Here is a 20,619-nt window from a genome sequence, read left to right on the forward strand (position 1 = left end):
ACACACTTCATCTAATATTTAAAACAAATATTGTTTCCCTGATTTCTCCATTTGCAGCCCAGATAACAACTCTCCTCCTAGGATTAGTGAAGGCTTGTAATACCATACAAAACCCAGTAATTTTCCCACTAATCGGGGAGTTTCCCAGAATTATCTGCCAAAGATTATTTTGGCACCTTTTTTACTTTTCTGTCATCAGTATTATCATCAACAAAAAATATTTCTTAAGTTAACAAGGAAAATAGTGAATACAGAGAATAAAGACATAATCATAGAATGGATAAAAGTTCAGCCAGTCTGTTAGAGAGCAGTACTTTTCTCATATCTTAACCACATCAAGGACCTGGGGCATGGATGATGGTGATTGAAGCAGCAGCTTTGAGGGTCACATACTGAAGTTGTTAGTGGACACAGAAGCCAGCACCCCCTTCTCATCAATCCAAAACCATCATAGAAAAAAAACAAGATTACCTAAGAAGTTGGACTAAGGGGAGGGCAGGAGAAGTGAGACTTTATGGGGCCAGAAGTCAAGGACATTTCACAAAATAGAGCCATATGTTAGACCAATGCTGCAACTGGCTCCCAGAGACATTTAGTCATGTCTGGAAACATGTTTGATTGTCACATCTGTGAAGGAGTGCTATTGACATCTAGAGAGTAGAAGCCAGAGGTGCTGCTAAACATCCCAGAGAACACAATCACCCTATATACACAGGGCAGCCCCCACAATGAAGAATTATCCAGCCCAAAATGTCAGTGGTATTGAAGTTGAAAAATCCTGCATTGGAGTAAACTTGAGAGTGATCATGAGACTAAGAGCAAGAGAACATTTGACATCGGTGTGATAAACAAGGAAAGGGATATCTTCGAGGCAGAGAAGAGGAGAGTGAGGAGGTACATTCCTTACTAAAATCTGGACACCTCCCATCCTTTACTGAGTCTCTAGAATCAGTCCTAAGAAGTACAGAAGATCTAGCATCCAGGCAGGGCCTGTTGTCCTGAGAGCAGAAGAAGGGAGTGGGGATGAGAAGCAGAGGGAGCTACTGCCCTCCCTCATCAGTGCATTTACCATGGAAACTGCTGGTGTGAAGATGGCTGAGACCACGCTGAATGAGAAGGAATGAGAGCAAGTGACGTGAGGGCCAAGTCATCAGACCCAGAGCAAAACAAGGTGAGCAAAGTGGATCTGCTCCCTCAAGGGGTGCAAACCTAACTCCTGCACATTCCCCAGCTCAGAGCAGCTGCCCTGTTAGAACAGTGCCACACCACTGCCGGGGCTTAGCACACAAACATTCCTGACCTTAAGTGCTCTGAGTTACTAAATAATCCCAGGGTAATTAGGTAGTCCCAAGGGAATCCCACAGTTTAAAATTATGGGCTCCTGAAGGAACTGTTTGGTCCCTAAAGTCTTACTAAGATTCATTATTTCCTTAATCAATATTTCTTGAATACCTATCACTTGCCAGGCCTATCCAGCAGGTGAGAAAAAAATTGGAAGCAGAAACAGACACAGTCCTTTCATGTCTGGCACTTAGAGTCTTTCAGGAGTGAGCAAATCATCACACAAGTATTCTAGCTGAAATGCATGCTCCGAAGGCATACTTACTAGGAGGGATTATCATAGGGCGTCTGTTAGCCAATGGGGAACGGGGCAGCCTTTCTGTGAAAATGGGGCCAGGAAGGCCTTTTAACTAAGGGGAATTTACTGGCAATGACTGTGAATTTACACTCTTGATTGTGTATCCAAGTGAGGTTGTAGGTTCAGGTGCAGTGACCCTCTGACAAGACTGAGAGAGGTTGCTAAGTCCCCCCGAAACAACCCCATATTCTGTCTTTTCAATCTCAGTGGAGGCCAACTAAGTTTTCCAGTACTCAGGCCAACAGTCTTTGGTCATCCTTGACTCTGCTGTTTCTCACATCTTACAATGAATGAATCTCTACTTAAATTTTGCTGGTTCTGTGTTAAGATTATATGCAGAATCTGGCCATTTCTCATCAACTCCACTATGCCCTCAGTGCAAGCCACCAGCACCCCTCCTCTGGCTGTGTTCAGCAGTCATCTCCTAACTGATCTCCTGGCTCCTGTCCTTTCTCCACAGTCTATTCTGAAAATAGCAGCTGGCATAATTCTTGCTCCCTACAGTCTATTCTGAAAATAGCAGCTAGCATAATTCTTTTAAAATGAATGTCAGATCACACTGCTTGTTTGTTCAAAACCTTCCAGTGATTCCCCATTGCACCCAAGAGTAAAAGCCAAAGTCCTCGCTGAAACCCATAAGGAAATTCACAATCCACCTTCCCTGAATTATGTTCTAGGCCCCACTTACCTCCTTGCCTCCAGCACACTGGACTCCTCTATTATTCCAGACACACTCCTTCTTCAGGCCCATTGCATGGGCTGCTTGCTCCCCTCGCCTGGAGTGCTCCTCCTCCCCATGGCCACATGGCTCCCTCCTTCATGAAATGCAAGTCTCTACTCAGATGCCAACTTCACCATGAAGTGCACGCTGACTATCTAAGTCAAAATTACAATCTACCCCTCTGCACACATTCCCCACTGCCACTCCCTGCAGTCTGTTTTTTCCATAACACTTATTACTATTTCCCATCCTCTCTATATAACTGACTTAATTCATTTATTCATTGTTTATCTCCCCCCTATTAGAATTGTATGATCTTAGGGGCAGAGATTTTAGCCTGCTTTGTTCACTGACATATTTGAGCATCCAGTAGAATGCTTGGCATATACATATACACAGCATAGATAGATAGATAGATAGATAGATAGATAGATAGATAGATAGATAAATAGATAGATAGATAGACACATAGATAGATAGATGACAGATGGATAGATAATAGATAGATAGATGATAGATAGATAGATATAAAAAAACATGGCTATTCATTCCATTGCTACATAGATTTTGGTATTAATATTTCAAATAAATCTTACAATTGTACAATAGTGAACACAATTAGATTGCATTGCACTCGTTCATAAAAATAATCATTTTTTTCAGTATAAGCTTTTTTTTTTCTTTTTTTTGAACCAAAGTCTTGCTCTATTGTCCAGTCTGGAGTGCAGTAGTGTGATCACAGCTCACTGGAGCCTTGACCTCCTAGGCTATAGCCATCCTCCTGCTTCAACCTCCTGAGTAGCTGGGACTAAAAGTGTGCACCACCACACCCAGCCAAGTTTTTGATTTTTGTAGAGGGGAGGTTTTACTTTTTGCCCATGTCTCAAACTCCTGGGCTCAAGTGATTCTCCCACCTTGGCCTCCCAAAGTGTTGGGATTACAGGCTTGAACCACTTTGACCAGCCTAGACATTTTAAATATAGAATTTCATTAATTTGATTGAAGCATGTCTTCATTTTTATTCATTTTTATTTTTATTTTTTCACGGCAAAGATACCATAGTATTTTATTAACGTTACAAAAGTCAACCAATGATCTTTTCATTGAAATATCCACGCTGAGTGATGATTCCACATATGAGGCAAAGAGAGATGTCTTTGGAGAAGGCACTTAAGGTAGAACATTAGCAAATCTTACCGGTTGGCTAAAACAAAAATAAGCTCATTCAACCTGGCTGGAGGCCTCTTAGGGCTGTTCCTTCTCACTGTGGCCAAACTAAAAACCAGTGACATTAAGAAAGCACCACATTTCCCAAGTCTGGGGGTGCCCCAGTGGGATGGTGCTGCTCTCAAAAGCCCTGTGTTCCTAAACACATCCATCCTCACAAGATCAGTTTCCCCAAGTGCTGGTTCCAAAAACAAGCTCAGGGCTGGCAGAAATTGTTTGGGAAGCTTCTTGAAGGCCCTCCCTTTATTTCTCAGTCTGACTTTCAGCTTGTCCCAGCTACTGTAATCAGCTTCAGCTTCCCAAGGTCACTAGCAACTTCTACTTTTGCTAAAATCCTTGGTTTTCCATGGCATTGGTTGTGACCATCTGTTAGACTAGTGGCCCCCCAATTAACTGCACCTCCACTTCACACCCTTTTCTTGAGTCTGAGCTGGGCTTGTGACTTGTTTAGTAAGTACAGGACATAATCCAGCTCTCTTCTGGTTAGAAAAAAAATCATCATCATCATCATCATCAATAAGGGCAGTAGAAGGGATGCTGTGACAATTCTGGACTTAAGTCTTCAGAAGGCCCGGCCACTTCTGCTTGAGAGCTCTTGGCATGTGAGAGGTCTAGCTACCCTGCCAGCCAGGCCACTGAAAGAGACTACACAGAGAAGGAGAGACTCAGGACTTCAGGCAGAGAGAGAAGCCCAGCCACCCCAGTCTCTCTGCCGACCTGCTGACCACATAAGTGGCCACCTGCAGGCTGGCAGAAGAACAGCCCAGCTGAGCCCAGCTCAGGTCGAAGAACAGTTGGGGGTGGGGTTGTTTTAAGCCACTAAAGTTTTGGGGTAAGCTTGTCAGGAACATTTGACAACCCAAATCACTGGTCATTCATAGATGACTTTTTCCTAAGTACAAGACAATTACTCAAATACAAAGAAAATATGGCAAGTGTTTTCCTACCACAACCTTCTCAGTCAACAGCTGAACTGTAATTTGTCATCGGCTGAAAAAATAAAAAAACCCATACCTTTTATCTTAATTCATAAATATCCATGATTTTTTTTTCTACGACTCTTTAATGCCAATGCAAAGGTAAACCAGTCAGCTTCTGACAGTCTGAAGCACTGGCTTAATTCTCATTTAACCAAAAATAGAAGCCGTCAAAATGAATTATCCATGACTGGATACATGATGGTAAATGAGATTGTTCTCACTCTTCTAGGATGTTGTTACTTAATTTTCCCAAACCATTTCTTCTTATCATCTCCCACGATGAGAAAAAAAAATTAAACTGGTTAGGGTTATAAAAAGAAAAAAAAAGCCTATAACTAGAATTTGAACTCCCATAAGCTGCAAGATATAGTGCACCATTTAACTACTTCCTCAATTTAAAGCAAAATTCTATAAAATGTAACGTTGTCTGCATTGTAGAGATGATTTCTTCTTTTCTGAGGAAATGAGTAATTGGGAAGCAGGTATTTGTTGAGTTAAAATACAGTGGTATTTAAATGGTTTCAAATTTTGCTTATCAAAAGGTAGTCAACCAAAATGCAAGCCTTCCAAATTCAAATTCTGTCTTCATATAAACTTTCTTGTGTCTGTTCTTGATCTTTTTAGGGAGAGGGTGAAAGTCCACATCTATTTCTGTGCTGAAGTTTTGGCAGGTTTTCTCATGTGAAATTTTTCTGTTGCATCAGGCCCATGTTTTCATAGACTCCAACATTGTCTTCTCTCATTTCTGCACAGGGTGGCGCTGGAGTGCAAGGCGGGAGGGGGCTCTGAGCTCCACTTGTCTGTGGTCCACTAGAGAATACTTAATATTTGTATATTCGTGCCCTTTCCTCTTGCTTTTCTGCTCTTCTTCAATCCTGTGCTGTCGTGTTTCAATATAATGCTGCACTGCCATATAGATAAATGGGTACTGTGCTTCTGTCTGGGCCATCCCTGGCCTCTGAGACTGTACCATGTGGATGGTTTTGGAAATGTCAATGTTGCTAGTCAACACCTTTCTCTCTGGTGATTTCAATAAGACTATTAATCACAGTGAACGTCCCTGTATGGCCCGTTCCAGCACTGCAGTGGACCACAACCGGGCCTGCATCCATGATGCTCTCCTGCTTATGGTGCACCTCCTCCAGGAAGTCCAGCATGCCCCCGGGGTCGCTGAGCACTCTGTGGTCCGGCCAAGTCCAAAACCAGTATTGCCACACCATTCTCTCCATATTCCCCTGGAGTAGAGCTTGTCCAACCTTCGAAAATTTAAGTTCTTTTAGCATATAGTCATGAGCGGTGCTTTCTTTGACGTTCCTAACACGCATGACCCCATATTCTTGTAGAGTATACTCATCAGACAGGTATTTGACACATTTACTCTTTCTTCTCTCCATTTCTTTCATTGTCATGACAATCACTTGGGAGTTTGCTTGGAAATCCAGCAAAAGTCGTTCACCGTGTTTTGCAGGCAACCTTGTGTGGCAATGCAACTCTTTCTGGGCTTTGAATTTTTGCACTTGGTTTCAAATTCAGGCACGATGATATTTGCATTGATGTAACCTGAAATAGGCTCACTGGGATCACCATCACGTAGAACAACCCTGGCATGATCAAAGGGCAGGATGTTTTTATACCAATTTAATTTTTGTTTTCTTGCCTTTGACCCTCTTTTCGGCTGTAGAGAAGTTTGCACTCCTGTTGTTGTAGGGTCTCAAATTCTTCCCAAAAGCCTTGTTGGACTTTATCTGTGGTCTCAGCTAATGTGCTTAGTTCTCAAACTCTGCTTTCTGTTTCAGCAACATTTATACAAGTCATGTTAAGGGGCTGCTTGAGTCATAGGACTGTACCCAGTGTTTCCAGCATAGGATTCTTCTTGTAACGTTTCACAAGATCCGTCAAAGAATCAAACCGTTCTCCTCCACCAATGTCGTATTTCAGTTCCTGACAGCGAATCGTGACGTGGGTCACTTTAGACTTGCCGCCGTCGCTCTCCCTTTTGTCATCACCGGTGCGCACAGAGAGAACAAAATCTCCAGGGTGGCTCTGGCTCTCTCGTATAAGAAAGCTACCATGTTTTCCTTTTTCAGTTAATAATTTCTCTGCTTCTTTCCTAAACAGGTGTCCGGGAAACCATCTTTCAGAGGTAGGATCTGCATAGTTCAGAGGATATTTAAGCTCAATAATATCTCCATTCTTCTCTTTTAATTGCCTGTGATGTTCCATGTAATACTGGACCAACTCAGCCAAAGTTGCAAACTTCTTCCCTCTGTACGGGTCCTAGTAATCACAGTGTTCTGAATCTTGATGTGGGTGACAGCTCCATTTCTTCTAACGGAACATGTGAAGTCTCCAGGGTTACTTTTACTAGGACTTGCCAAAATACTGCCATCAACTCCTCTTGTTAACAATAAGTTTTTCTGCCTCCACACCACTGATATTTGGGTGAAACCATTGTCTCCAAGCCTCAGTTTCCTCCATTCTTTTCTTTCTATAAGATAAAGATAGTAGACTGGGTGCAGTGGCGCATGCCCATAATCCCAACACTTTGGGAGCCTGCAGCAGGAGGATCGCTTGAATTCTGGAGTTAGAGGCCAGCCTGGGCAAAAAAGCGAGACTTCATTTCTACAAAAAATACAAAAAACTAACCAGGAGTGGAGGCTGCGGCGGGAGGATCACTTGAGCCCCCGAAGTCAAGGCTGCAATGAGTCATGATCACGCCACTGCACTCCAGCCTCCTTTATTTTTATTTTTAATGAACAGGGATCTTTTTAAAATGGAAGTGGTTGGTCTTTGATGTCTGACTTCCTTTACTAATAAATAAACCCAGAGAACTATTTGCAATGGTGTAGCATTTAGAATCAACAGGCTTCAAAACAGAGAGGGTCTATTCCGTTTTGTTTTGAAGCCACCCTTTGCACAAAACATATGGTAATCTCGGGCAGCCCATGAAGCAATCGGCAAGATCTGAAGGATGAGAACAGTGTGTTCTTTGAAATCCCTCTGACAAGCAGACAGTCTCTCCTTCCCTCAAACCATCCTCAAAGGGAAGTGTGTTGGCTTGGGCAGTAATGAGACGGTGTGGGAATTCCCCTGTCCCCTTGGTTCACTTTACAGACAAACTTCATTAGGGTTAAAGATGGATCATTCCCATCCACAGATTCCTTCACTTGAAATCAAGACTTCTTGGGAAATACGAATTTGGAGAATAGGTGAAAGTGAACTATAGTTCCCCCAGAATAAATTTTTTAAAAATCAGGTGGTATTAAAAATTGCTGTTTTATGACATTACCAATAGATGGCAGCACGGGATTCATCTTCGCCCATAAGCAGCTTCACCCCTGCTTTTCCTGGCGAACATTCACTGACAAACTCGGCCTCAGTCCCTTTGACGCTCTTGGTGTCATCAGAGAACAATTTGAGGTGTGCAAGAAAATCTTTGGGTTACCCCCCGACACACACTTCTCTAGGTAACCTCAAACCGCAATCACCAATCCACTGTGGTACTGTGACCTGGAAAAACAGCAAGGAAACTAAAAACAAAACAAAACAAAACAAAAACCCATCCTGTGAGCTCTGCAAGGGAGAACAAGATCATGGCACACAGGCAATTAGCAAACTAAGTTGAAGATGAGTTCTGTTCAGAAGAGTCAAAAACCAAAGAAAACAATTTTTGTGAATTGCATTTTTAAGATCACTGCTTCCAAATACCGGAGTGTCAACATAAAGACTCCTAAGCGATGTATTCTGACTTGACCCCTGCAGTTCCTTCAAGTTCCAAAAACCTCTGATCTGTGAATAGAAGAGTTTTAGCAGATAAATTTCCAAGAGAATGAAACTATTTCTAGACACTAGTCTAGTACCTACATGTATTAAAACACAAAAATAAACAAACAAAAAGACCTTTATGCTAATCAAAATATTTTTTAACAGAAAGGAAACCAAAACCTATTGGACCCAGCCCACAAGAGCTGTTTTTCTTCCAATGCACATAGCAATAGATTCATGTTTTGGAAACCAATTATGTTTCTACACCCACTGTAGAAAGAATAGAATAGAATAGAATAGAATAGAATAGAATAGAATAGAATAGAATAGAATAGAATAGAACGGAATAGAACTGAATAGATCAGAATGATCACAGTCTGCAGGGTTGTAAGGTAAAAGTTCTTGCTCTACATCATGGGCCAAAGAAAACTTGCAAAGCTCTGCCATGGAGAACAGCATCTGTCTTCAACCTTTGTATCTTCCACAGCCCAACACCAATAAGCTCCTCACCATCAAAACATCTAATTGGGCAAATATAATTTTTGGTGGGTTTGAGTGGCACCAAGCATCAAGCTGCATTAATACTCTTCCCAATCACTGACATACAAATATGGAGAATTTGGTTATTTATCACCGTTTTCTGCATATCCATACTATTCCAAGACAATCCCAATTTCTGGCTTTTTGTTCTGCCCTTCCATAAGCAAAATCGTACTGATGATGTCATATGTCCTGCGTTTCAGTTTGGAAAATATAGTCCCTGATTAAATCAATGGGCATGGGATAAAAACTTCAATGTCTAAACGGGTTGGGTAGGTAGAATCAATGAGTGAAGCAAGCCAGAAATAACAAATGACTAAAACGTGGATTTTATAGGAGATGTATACATCTTTTAAAAGTTAATAATAACATTAAAAAAGGAAAATGACATCGTGCTGGGCAGAAGAAATTAGGTCTTCTATGGACTGAATTTTATCCCTTCAAAATTCATATATTGAAGTCCTAGCTCCCAACGTGACTATATTTGGAGACAGGTCTTTAGGAGGTAGTTAAGGTTAAATGAGGACATAAGGGTGGGGCCCTAATCCTGTATGACTGGTGGCCTTATGACCTTATTAGAGAAGGAAGAGATCTCTCTCTCTCTGTGAACATGCACCAAGGAAAGGCATGTGACCACATTGCAAGACGACAAATGTGTATAAGCCAGAAAGACAGCCCTCACCAGGGAACCAAATTAGCCAGCACCTTGATTTTTGAGTTCCCAGCCTCCAGAACTGTGAGAAATAGATTTCTGTTGTTTAAGTCACCCAGGCTTCGATCTTTTGTTACAGCAGCCTGAGCAGACTAATGTGAAGCCTTAGGCCTGAATATGCCCAGGGCCCTCCAGAGGGCAACTTCAGGTTGAATGAAGCCCTGCAGATTGAACAAAGCACAAACTCACTGGGGTAACTACCTGATGTCATTTAAGTATCAATTCTCATCAGGGCTCTGAAGTCCCTGGGCAACCTGTAACAGGATATTCATTCATTAAACAAATATTTCAAGGGTACAAGATTGAAACTAGTTTGACTGTGAGTCAAGTGGGCCAAAGAACAGCTATTTGGAGAGCACAGAAAGAAAATGTGAGCAATTCCAGAAGAATGGGTGATCTCCAGAGTTTCAGGATGAGCATCTAAGCACTCCCACACCCATGGGCCTGGGAAGAGATTGGCATCAGCAGGGCGGGGATCGTAGCATGGGCTTTCAATTTCATCTTCTCATCCTGCTCCAAGTCATTTTCTCTCCTGTTCTAGTACAATTCAATTGTTATTTGATTTAAGCCTCATGGTTTTCAGAATTTCTTTCATTTTTTTCAATAATTATATTTTTAAATACACATCTAGGTACATTGGGGAAGAAAAGAAATGAAAATTCTTGTGTTCTTGGCACTTTTCGTTAGGTAGATAATAAACAAAGTAAGTAAAAAATGTGAGATGGCAGAAGGCCATAACATGCATTGGTAATATTGTTTGAGAATATTAAATTCTGCTAAATAAGAAAGCAACTGAAATAAGTGAAACTCATGTTTAAGTATAGGAAAATCAGTTAGCAGCATGAGAAACAGGTTAGAAAGATCAAGTGGAGCATCCATACACACACAGGGACAGGAAGGAAGGGCAGCGCCAGGATACCTGGGATTCATAACACTGTAATATATGTGAGACACTCGATATTCATGAGTTCTTTATTTGGCTACGCATTTGTGAAATTTATTCTGACCTTGAGTGACCTTTGCCCCCCAAAACCAAATAGAATCTTGGCTGCTCAGCAGGTTAATTGGCAAGCACCAGCCACACCCATGTGCTGGAACCTCATACTGTTTCCATCTGCTGAGACTCCATGGTCAAAAGTTTAATGCTGAGTCGGGCACTGTGGCTCATGCCTGTAATCCCAGCACTTTGGGAGGCCGAGGTGGGCAGATCACCTGAGGTCAGGAGCTCGAGACCAGCCTGGCCAACATGGTGAAACCCTGTCTCTACTAAAAATACAAAAATTAGCTGGGCATGGTGGTGGGCACCTGTAATCCCAGGTACTTGGGAGGCTGAGGCAGGAGAATCACTTGAACCTGGGAGGAGGAGTTTGCAGTGAGCTGAGATCGCACTGGGACAGAGTAAGAGTCCGTCTCAAAAAAAAAAAAAAAAAAAAAAGTAAGCTGAGTGCTGGTCCTAGTGACTGCCAGGAAAGGCTGGTGTGGTACAGAAAGAAACAGACATCTGAACATCTTCCTGGTTAGAGTTTTTACCCATTTGTGTGCCATGTGAGGCATGTTAACTCACCCCCACTTCTCCAGCATGAATTTTGAGTCAATTTAATAAACCATATGATTCCATCACTTTCATTTGATCTGTGATCCCTTCTGGGAGAGTTTGCCTAGTTGTGGACTCAGAGGCTGCCATTGATTGCAATGAAATAATTTCCCACATGGCAGTGATTTAAAAATGAAAAAGTATTACAGCATCCAAAATAAAGCATGGAAAGGAGATAGATGGGTTTCCATTTTAAATACAATGCTCAGGGAAGGTCTGATTGAGAAGGTTCCATTTCAGCAAAGATGTTAAGGAGGTGTGGAAGAAAGATATGTGGCTATCTTGAGGAAGATCATTCCAGACATAGGGAACCACAAATGCAGAGGTTCTCAGCCATGAGTTTACCTGAGCAGCTCCAGCAACAGGAAGGAGGCCAGTGTGGCCAAGTGGAGTGAGCAGGGTGGCAGGAACTAAGTTTGAAGTCACACAGGACCTGTCCCTACAGGCCCTATAGGTCATTGGAGTAACTTTGGCTTTTACTCTAAGATGGTTTTCCACTGGACAGGAAAGTGGTCAAATTTATATTTTTATGTGATCAGTCTGGCTGCTGTATATCAGAAGGGAATAGAGAAAGATTGTGGAGGTCAATTATGAGACTACAGCAATGATCCAGACAAAGATGACTGTGACTCAGATCAAAATGGTAGCAGTAAACATGGTAAGAAGTGATGAGACTCTGGATATGTTCTGAAAGTGAAGCCAATGGGATTTGCTATTGGATTGGATGTAGGGGGAAACAAAGAGAGGAGTCAATGATGAATCCCAGGATTTGGGCTTTAGCAGCTGGAAAGATGGAGATGCCACAAATGCAGGAGGGAGAAATATGGGAGAAGTTAGTATCATTTTACAGAAGAAGGAACTGAAACGTAAATAACTTATCCATACTCACATAGGAAATGAATTATTCAAGCCAAGAATCAATCCAAGTCAAGCCATTTCCAAGCTCATGTGTGTGTTTTCTGTCTCTCAAGTCCCTGAGAAGAGTATCCAGGGAGTAATAGGAGTTGAGTAGATGGAGCAGTTAATTCTGCCAGCCGTAGGGCTCAAAGGTTTCACAGAGGAAAACATGCAGCTTGGTCTTGAGGGGTCTGGACCAGGTCTGGGAGAAGGGCAGGTATTCCAGACAGAAAGGAGCATGGATAGAACTGAACAATAAATAGTGTAGGGAAAATTCAGAGGTTTGAAATGTCACTTTATAATTCTGTAAAGTTGTCTTATTCATGTGAAGATAGGGTCATATTGCAGCAACTTTTCAATATGTATTCAGTGGGTAGCTAACCCAATTACTGCTAGATGTGGGAATACAATGTTTTCACTGTGTGTTTATTATTATGCCAATAAACATGCACAAAGACGAGGTCTGCATTGCCCCTCTGTTGAGGAGGAGGCATTGCCCAGATGCTGTGGACAATGCACCAGAGTGATGCAACGAGGCTGGTGCAGGGACAGTAGAAAGAAGCTGGAAGGTGGAATGGGCAAAGGCTTCTGCCTGGTGAAGAGCCCCTGGCACTGCCATGCACAGGAAGCAAATAGAGAGGATGAAATCCCTTCTCCCTCCTTCTGCCTTCCACTCTCTCCTCAGCATCCTTTGGGGCAGAACCCAACAGGCAGCCGACATGGAGATAACAGGGATGTCAGAGTCCAGCCCAGCATCAGAAAATTGAGTATAAACAGCTTAGTCTGGAGCTGAGAGACACTAGGGTATCAACCACTAAAGCAGTAAAATAGGCATAATAATGCCTGCCTTAAAGGACAGATTAGATTATATGTATAAAAATACAATGTGCTTTGTATTGAAAATAACATTATTGACAAAGGCTATGGAAGGTTTATTGGGCTGGTTGTAAAGGATCAAACTGATATATAGGATGTTGACATTCTGCTTTTTAGCCACTAACTTGTATATATGTAAGCAAATAAGGTAAAATTAACTTCAACCTTGAGCCTTCGTTTTGGAAAAGTGTCAAACTGCTTTGCTATAGACACTTGTAACCCGGGTGAAACATGTCCAGTGTCCTGATTCTAATGACTATATTTGTAAGAGCCCCTCCCCTCGATATGTAGGGCAATTTTCCGATTCTGGAAAAATCGCATGTCCTAGCTCTGGGAAAGGAGCTATCTCAGACTTGCTTCTGTTCAACAGGGAGCCTGAAAGAAGCTGGATTATTGGATGAGTTGCACCTATATTATATTGCTGGAACAAGCCAATTGGGAAAAACCACTTTGTCTTGTGCTTGTTGTTTATGGTAGACAATGATGTTTATATTGACTTTTTTCAGAGTAATTTTGCCACATAGCTTCTCAAACATGTTATGTTTCCATTTCTATTGGTTCGTTTCACAGAAAGAAATCCTGTATTAACGTGTAGTTGATCCCCAAAACCTTGCCTCTGAATTATGACATTTATCTTTGAGAATTGTTACTTTTGTTTTCCAAAGGGACCTTCACTTTGTATTTCATGAGATTCCATGTGTTACAGATTATATTGACTTACTAATTCTACAAATAATAATTGAGGGCTTACCGTGTGCCTGATCCAATGCTAAGCGATCAACCAAAAAGTGATTGTCCTTGCCTTCATGGAGGTTATAATCTATTGAGAAAGAGATTATATATAAACACAAGAGATAAATATATAAACACACAAACACAAAGGTTCTGTATGAGGAAGGACTCTGTGAACTGGGATGAAGAGCATAGGAACTGAATTTAGCATATAAATTTAGAAAGGTCTACCAAAAACAAATTGGAATTATGACCTATAGGACATGTCAAGCCCATGATGGGTAGGTGGATGTCTTGGCAGAATTGAAGGTAGAGGAGAAGACTACAAAATGGTCAGTCAGTACAGCTGAGATGCAGTGAGAGGCCTCGGTGAGGCTAGAGAACAGTCAGACCCTCCCTACGTGCATTTTATTCTAAGGTCAACAGGAAGCCTTGGGGGACTTAAAAAATGGAGTTACATATTCCACTTTGACTTTTGGGTGGAGAATGGATGATGGTGCATAAGTGGATGGAGGAGTTTAATTAAGAGGATGCTGCAGTGGTCCAAGCAGTAACACCCTGTGTCTGTCTCCAGGGGTGGACATTCACGTAGAGAGAGAAATTATCATGGCTTGAACTGGGGGAAGAGTGGTAAAGATACATTGAATTAGATTTGAGCTCTATTTTGGAAATCTGATCTGCAAGATTTGGTTATTGATTGCATTTAGAGGAGGATATTCCTGGGTTCCTTGCTTGAGCAATTGAATGGATGGATAAAAGAGTTTCTGGATGAACGGACTTGTGACAAGAGAAAAAATAAAGGAAAGAAAGCCAAAAGGGATGTCAGGAGTGAAAGGCTTTGTACAACCAATCAGTATATGCACACACAATCAAAAGAAATGCATTCCCGTATAAAAAGGGCTCATACACAATAATTAGTGGTAACAGACTGACTTGTGGAAGACAGTATATATCCTTTTATTAAAAACTGAAATTTCTATAGCAACAACTTAAAGTAGGGCCACTAGTTTTTCTCTACAAACTTACCTTGGTGAATTCACTGCCATTTAAAATAATTAATGCCTCTTGGCTTTAGAAATTGGAAAAAATCTCTAGGAACAATTATTTAATACAAAATTTCAAGGCATAGAAAAGGTAATCCTTTGGTGTCAAGTTACTCAACACAAAGTCATAGTTATTACATCTTGGAGAATAAAGAGCCTTTGTTAGAGATGATCTGTGATTTTTGAAGATCATATTGATTTAGAAAATGGTAGAGTCAATATTGGAATCCAGGGGAAAATAAGAGTTGAAATTCTTAAATGAGTCAGGACAAATGATCAGAATCACCTGGAGACAAAACTATCCACTTTCAGGTTTCAATAATCCCACCTGGCTGTCTATGCTCCCTAAAGTCATTGAAATACTGTTCCATGCTTTAATTTAATTGTTTGGATATGGTCATAGGCTTTGTAATAAACTCTAATTTAAATAGATCAATAAGATCATAATTACAGGTACTCCTTTAATAGTCTTTACTGTAGACTCTGAAATGACAGAGAAAAACTTTCTATGATAATTAACAGCCAAAACAAAAACTAAAACATTCTAATCTGATTTCAAAGATATTTCCCACTGTTAATCATGATAGACCAAACCATTAACTCATAATGGGTTAAGGCTTTAAACATAGAAACTGTCACTCACTGAACTTGACCATAAAATAAGTGGCTTCTAACATTTTATTTTCAATATATCTAGGCTTAACATAGATTACTTGTCACATGAAAATCCCAGCTGATGATGCCTGCAGATGAAAATAGGGTGGTGAGAGTTTGGCCTTTGACATAGCAAAGCTCTGTTTATGGAGACACTGCTTAATGGTTCAGAACACAGACTCAGGGCTTAACTATCTGGGTTTGAATTCCAACTGTCCCCTCTTACCACCACCAAATTTCTACCAGTGTGATCCTCACTAAGTTGACATCAATACTCTGCACTTTGGTTTCTTCATCAGCGAAGATAATAATCTACCCAACCCTAGGGTCTTGTATGGTTTAAGTGAGATAATTTTGTCTAGAGGGTTTATGACGTGCTCTCTCCATGTAAGTACTAACACTCTGGGTTACTGTGTAAGAGGTGGTGCTTGTTTGGGTTTTAGCTCTTCATAAACCAACCACAGGAAGATGTGGTGGCTTGATATGAGCAAATGCTTGTACTGAATTCTTTTTCAAACCATTCCTGGCGTGTATTAGAACCTAACCATAAACAATATGAAAAGACCTGCCTTTCAAAAAATTTGATGTTATTTGGATCCTTTTGACCCTACTATTTTTAACTTAGCTGATGAATGATATTCACATTCGAGATGCTTATCCCATTTAGGTATTATTCAAAGAGCTTGGAAAAGCAATAAATGGTGGCTTATATTTTAAGAAATAATTTTATATTTATCATGACTGTCATATGCAGAGCACTTTGCAAGCCTTATGGAAGAGATGCAAAAATCTTAAAATATGATTGCTTAGGCCAAAGTAGCCTATAGTCTTATCGGAGAGGTGAATATATATTCAGAAGATAAATTGAACCAAGCTGGGTGGTGGCAGTATTAAGTGTAACTAAAATTAAAGTTTTCCAGTCTCAGATGCCAAATTACAATGCTGGAGTTACAGCCTTCCAATTACTTTTAAGCCCCATGGATATGCCAGAAACAGAGAATCCTCCTGGGGCCTGAGGCAGTAGGTATGGGCAGGAGAGCAGGTCTTAGAGAAGAGGCTGCTTTTCATTTCCATCCAATGGTGTGGCAGTGGTGAAGAGTCTACCTACTTTGCTGGCCTTGGAAAACAGGATAAATATCAGGCATATTTCTTTAGTACACTCGGATTTTTAGGAGCTTATTATCTCATCAAAGAGATGAGTTATATGCCTCCCAAAACTGATCATTTCATTCCCTACATAAAGCCCATTACTGTCTTTCAGGACAAAACCACAGTCCTTAGCAAAGCATACAAGATACTGATGACTTGCTCCTGTCAGCAATAGTTAGGGGTGCTTTCATCTGCAAGTAATAGGACATTCAATCAGCAGTGGCTTCAACCAGTGCTTCTTAAGCTCTAGTAAACCTTCCAACCACCAGGGCTTCTTATTAAAATGCACATTCTGATTTAGGAGGTTGGGGTGGGGGCCTGAGATTCCGCATTTCTAACAAGCTCCCAGGTGATGCTGATTCTGCTGGTCTAAGACGAACCTTGTGGATAGCAAGAGCTTAAAAAGAGCTTTAAAAGATGGAGTTTTCTGGCTCTCATATAACAAGAAATCTGAAAGTTGTTCTACACTTGATTCAGAAGATCAACAATGTCAGTGCTCTGGGATTGGCAGATCAGGGAGTGGCAAACTATGCCCCGCAGGCCAAATCTAGTCCAACAATTGCTTTTGTAAATAAAGTTTTATTGAAACACAATTGTTTATGTATTTCCTATGGCTACTTTTGCACTAAAATGTTGGAGCTGTGACAGAGACCATATCACCCACAAAGCCCAAAATGTTTACCTTCACCTGGCCCTTTATAAAAATAGTTTGCTGACCTCCAGCTTAGACATCATTATTTGCCTCTGATCTGGGCACTTCTCCTCTCTAAACTCAGTGAGGACTCTGTTAATAAGGAAGAGAGGGAGGAGGGAGCCATGTCTGCAACGTGACTCCTCTCACATCCTGCCATCCTCTGGTGTAGACTCACCTTGCAGCCATGGCAACCACAGGCAGTTCCCCAAAGGCATCATGCTTCACTGTGGCTTCAGAAAATGCCATGTGGGTTTTGAGGACAATGAGATCAGAACGTTTGCCTTAAACAATATAAAGGCTTAGAGGCTGGGCAGGTAACTATGGGGACGACACGGAGGTGGCCTCAGGTTCCAAGCTAAAGCATTTGGACTTACAAGTCATGGGGGTGGGCAGTGGCAGCCTTGGGGATTTGTAAAGCATAGGGTCAGTTTAGTGTTCTATGCATGTAACTCTGAGAATACTGGGCAGATAGCCTATTTATTAGTCTGTTATGACTGACATGAAATGCCACAGACCAGGTGGCTACAACCACAGAAATTTAATTTATCACTGTTCTGGAGGCTAGGAGTTCAGATCAAGATGCTGGAAAACTCATCCTAGTGAGGCCCTCTGGCTGACTTGTAGATGGCCGCCTTTTCTCTGTGTATGAGCAGAGAGAAAGAGTAGTGCCTCATCCTCTTCCTATAAGGACACAAGTTCTATCAAATTAGGGCCCCATCCTTATGATCTCATGGAACCACAATTACCTCCAAAAACACCCCGTCTCCTAATACAGTCACATGGGGTTAGAGCTTAAACATATCAATCTAGGGATGGGCGGGGACATAATTCAGTTCATAACAGCTGCTGGAGGGAGAAATGTATGTAAGGAGACAAGTTGGACCTACCCATGAAATATTAGAGACTGAGAATACAAGGTCTGATCTAGAAAATTGGGTTCTAAGAATGGAAAGGAATGAATGGGTGACAAAACAGAGATTGTTTTTTAAAAAATCAGTAGGTCTTGGTAACTAAATGAATTCAAGCAAAGAGTGATTGTGTCTGACAGCTGTGTTTAAAGCCTAGTGAAAAGGGAATGGAATCACAATTAACAGAAAAATGAAGACGTGGGGAACAAGAAAATCTTTGGGCTAATGTAATGGTTTGGGATCTATTTAGTCTGAGGTGAGGTGATCCAGGTGTATTTGGAAGACTATTAATTCTTCTTCCCTGAAGTAAATGCTATCTAACACACCTTTTATCAAAAAGTTGTGAATATTGAATTGTTTTTGAAAGTCATTGCACCCTTTCCTTGAGACCCATGTAATTATGTGGAAGAATGAATGTCAGGTTCTTCATTATCTATCCTCAATCCTGCATGTTAGGATTTAAGCCAACTTCTCTTATTCTGACCAGTGGGGATGTAGTCATCACCATGACATGTTACACATAGGATCCTCTAAAGAAATAGTGGAGATTCATTCACACATGCATTCAAGCAATAAATATATAGTAAATATACAGTTCTGGGCACTAGGAATTTTTTTTTTTTTTTTTTTTTTTTTTTTTTTTTTGCAGTTGTAAGATTTAATAGAGTGAGAACAGAGCTCTCATACAAAGGGAGGGGACCCAAAGGGGGTAACCATTGCCGGCTTTAATGCCTGGGTTTATATCCCGATCCTTGTCTCTCCTCCTGTGCTCTCAGGTGATAGATGACTGGCTATTTCTTTACCTCCTGTTTTTGCCTAGTTAGCATTTTAGTGAGCTCTTTTTACTACCTTATTGGTCAGGTGTGAGCTAAGTTGCAAGGCCCGTGTTTGAAGGTGGATGTGATCCCCTTCCCAGTTAGGCTTAGGGATTCTTAGTCAGCCTAGGAAATCCAGCTAGTCCTGTCTCTCAGTCCCCACTCTCAACAGGAAAACCCAAGTGCTGTTGGGGAGGTTGGCTGACGACCGCTCTAACTGCTTCCTGCTGAATTGGGCCATAGTAGGGGTCATGCAGTTGAGATTTCCTTGGGAGGGGTTTCTTTGATGTCATCAAATTGGAGCATGGGCTAGCAGGCCAATCCAGGAGTCCATGGTAGATCTTAGTCATGGACTACATCTGGGGCTCCATTTGAAGAACAATTTGTAGTTTTACAGCTTTGATTCTGGAAGAGACAAACTTAACAAGGAGGTTAAAGTTACAGGGATTGAAATGTATGGCCTGCAGTGCAGGGGATTATTTCTTTGGCACACTTCACAGGCCCTGAGTATCTGCTTGATAGTTTTGAAAAGGCCTGGTCCGGTAAATAATGATTTGGCCATCTGATGGGTGCTATCAATGCCTAAGTGAAAGGTCTGGTGAAGGGTTTTAAGTAATTTCCATTGGTTAGCTGCAGGCAAAAGTATTTTTCCTTCTTTGGTGGCTAGCCATCCTGAGGGGAGGAAACTATGTCCTCGTGAGGTTGCCCATTCTATTTCTCCTGCTAAGTACTGGGGCTTGGTTTCCCAGAGGGGATTACCCCATACTAGGGGTCCTTCTATAAGCATTTATAATGGAGGGTCCTGCCTTGTGGCTCTTTTGGCTTCAATATCCACTTGGCAGTTCCCTTCTATTTCCCTTTCCTTTCCTTTCTGATGACCCCGGCAGTGTAAGACTGCCACCTCTTTAGGTTTCTGTACAGCTAATAATAATCTCCTAATGGCTTACTGATGTTTGATAAGTGTTCCCTCGTAAGTTAGGAATTGCCTTTCTCTCCATATTGCTGTATGGGCATGGAGGACTAGGTAAGCCTACTTAGAGTCTGTATATATATATACCCTTTTTCCTTCTCCTAATTCTAGTGCCCAAGTGAGGGCTGATAGTTCTGCCAGCTGAACGCTAGTTCCTGGAGCAAGGGGATTACTTTCAAGTATTCCATTATAACTGACCACTGTATACCCCGCTTTTCGAAGTCCTTTTTCTACAAAGGAACTTCCATCATATACAAGTTGAGACCGGGATCAGTCAAGGGAACCTCTAGAAGGTCCCTTTGAGTGGCATAGATTTGAGCAATCACCGTTGACAGTTATGTTCTATCTTTTCTTCATTGTCTGGGAGAAACATGCTGGGTTAAGAGTTGCATAAGTACTGCATGAGTATGCAGTCACAGCACTGGCCCTTCAATTAATAAAGCCTGATATTTAAGTAAAACAGTTGTCTGACAGCCACAAGTCTCCTTTAGCAGTGAGTATGTCGTTTACATCATGAGATGTCCACACAGTAAGATCTCTTCCTTGTATCATTTTAACTGCTTCAGATACTAAGACTGTTACTGCCACCACTACCCATAAACAATGAGGCCAACCCATTGCCACTACATCAGTTTCCTTACTCGGGTATGCCATGGGTTGCAAGCTGGTCCCTCGGACCTGTGTAAGGACTCCTAGAGCTATT

The 20,619-nt window shown here is 41.4% G+C and overlaps 1 pseudogene; it reads right to left on the bottom strand.

The window, feature by feature from the left end:
- Positions 1-3,371: 3,371 nt before the first annotated feature.
- Positions 3,372-10,602, bottom strand: LOC144340718 (tyrosine-protein phosphatase non-receptor type 11 pseudogene; annotated as a pseudogene).
- Positions 10,603-20,619: the final 10,017 nt, after the last annotated feature.

This window comes from Macaca mulatta, chromosome 4 (genome assembly GCF_049350105.2).
Source record: "Macaca mulatta isolate MMU2019108-1 chromosome 4, T2T-MMU8v2.0, whole genome shotgun sequence".
NCBI lineage: Eukaryota > Metazoa > Chordata > Mammalia > Primates > Cercopithecidae > Macaca > Macaca mulatta.